The sequence below is a fragment of the Psammomys obesus genome, unplaced genomic scaffold, assembly GCF_907164565.1.
Source record: "Psammomys obesus unplaced genomic scaffold, mPsaObe1.curated_primary_1811, whole genome shotgun sequence".
In the NCBI taxonomy this organism is placed as follows: domain Eukaryota; kingdom Metazoa; phylum Chordata; class Mammalia; order Rodentia; family Muridae; genus Psammomys; species Psammomys obesus.
The window spans coordinates 10,631,962-10,633,767 of NW_026596117.1; the positions used below are offsets into that span (position 1 = coordinate 10,631,962).

The window sequence follows — 1,806 nt, forward strand, 5'->3', positions numbered from 1 at the left end:
AAATTTCCAGAGTAATCTCGCCCACATTGATTTCAGGGCTCAAGTATCTAGGTTACATCTCCATCTTTGAATCAGCTTTTTTTTTTCTTCGTGGTGCCTTCTTTTTTACTAGTCACACAGGAAAAGGCTCTATTTTTCCAGATTCAAATCCATTAAACAGTCTTCTTGGCAGTAACTGCCAGCCTGAGAGAGAACTCAAACAAGGTTTCCTCTTTCCTAGTGTCTGGCCTGGACCACAGGGACTGAGTGGAGAATGGGTAAGTTCTTCAAAGGAAATGAATCAGAGCAGCAGATGAATGTGAACAGCAGAAATGTACATTAAGAGCCTTTCGATGGCTAAATGGACTAAGAATGCTCCAAGGAAAAGCTTCCTTGACAGGGTCTGGCTCTGTAGCTCAAATTAGCCGAGAATTTGGATTCTCCTTCCTCAGCGTTCACATTGCTGGAGAACGCAGTTAAATTCCCTAGTTTTAAAGTTCTTTTAAACATACACCAAGAATTCAATTTTACTGAGGATTACCTTGGAGGATTTTGGAGCTAAAGAGTACAGGTTTGCTTATTTCCTTCTGTTTCATTTTTAAAATAAATTGATTTTTAAAATAAATTGCTAGGAATTAGGACTCCAAAGGCATCTTTCTTTCCCAGTAATTCGGATGCAGTGGCCAAGAAACCAGTGTAAACTAGGGTCCTGGTTCATCGCTAGCGCCATGCTCATCTCTTACGGCGTCTCCTGCCTTTTTATGAAAGGAGCAAACCCATCCCGATCTTTTTGCCTTCCCGGCTGCAGCCGAGGTCACTTGGGTCGTCCGAGCCCACCTCCGGGGAGCAGCCGGCCTAGGGCGTCCCTAGGAGCCGGGGAACCGAGTGCCCGACAGTCCACGCACCTCCGGGAGAGGAAGCCGAGCACCGGGCTGGAGAAGTCTAACTTGGCTAAGGCCGAGCTCTCCCTGCCTCTCCGGCCGCCGGCTCCCACTCAAGGGGAGCGCCGCAACCCGGGGGACCGCGGGCGGCCCAAACCGCAGGCGGCGGCCGCACCCTCCGCCAGGCCCCGCCTCCCGGACCGTGCCGCGAAGGGGGCCCCGGGGCATCCCGGCTTCCCTGTGGCGGCCGCAGAGCGAGCTCGCGGCGGCCTGCGGGAGTGGGGTTTCCTCGGCCGCCCGGGATCCCCAGGCGCGGCGCGGCGCGGCTCGGGGCTGCCTAACGGGGGGGAGAAGTCGCATGCGCGCCGGGACGCGCCGGGGAAAGGCGGCCGCGAGGGGAGGGGCGAGCGCCGAGCCCGGCCGGCCGCGGAGCCCCGTGCCCACGACGCATGCGCCGGGAGCGAGCGCAATCTCGGACTCGGCCGGCGGCTACCGGCCGGAGAGAGGAAACCCCGGCCGGCGAGAGCGCGAAGGAAACCTGGCCGCCGCCGCCGCCGCGCGCGCTCCCGGTGAGTGCGCCCCGCCGGGTGGGCCCCCCGGCCCGAGGCGCGGCGGGCGGCTGCCCTCGGCGGCGCATGCGTGCTCCCGGGGCCGGTGGAGGAGGGGAGGGAGCCGGGAGGGGGAGGAGCGCGGCGGTAGCGGTGAATTTGGAGGGGTGGGTTGGGGGCGCGCACTCGCCGCCCCAGGCGCTGCGGGCTCCGGGAGCCGCGGCGTTTCCCCGGTCGTCGCGGCCCTGTGGTCGCGAGTCCCGGCGGCCGGCGGCCCGGGTGAGCGGAGGGAGGAAGCCGGAGCCCCGAGCGGCCGCGCGGTAAGAAGGCGGGCGAGTGCGGGTGCCGGAGCCCGGGGGCGGCGTGTCAGGCCGGGGCCGGGGGGTGGGGGGGGGGGG

At 62.7% G+C, this 1,806-nt stretch overlaps 1 protein-coding gene across 4 annotated transcripts in view; it reads left to right on the forward strand.

Moving 5' to 3' along the window:
- The first annotated feature begins 1,124 nt into the window (after nucleotides 1–1,124).
- Clock (clock circadian regulator) overlaps nucleotides 1,125–1,806 on the forward strand; it is an 84,662-nt gene continuing 83,980 nt past the window's right edge. For 2 of the 4 annotated variants that reach the window (XM_055629213.1, XM_055629214.1), the window contains exon 1: nucleotides 1,129–1,429. The gene's annotated coding sequence lies outside the window, so the exon portion shown is untranslated. Of the gene's footprint in view, nucleotides 1,430–1,554; nucleotides 1,729–1,806 lie in introns of those variants that run through there. The other 2 variants (XM_055629218.1, XM_055629215.1) reach the window with 2 other exon arrangements.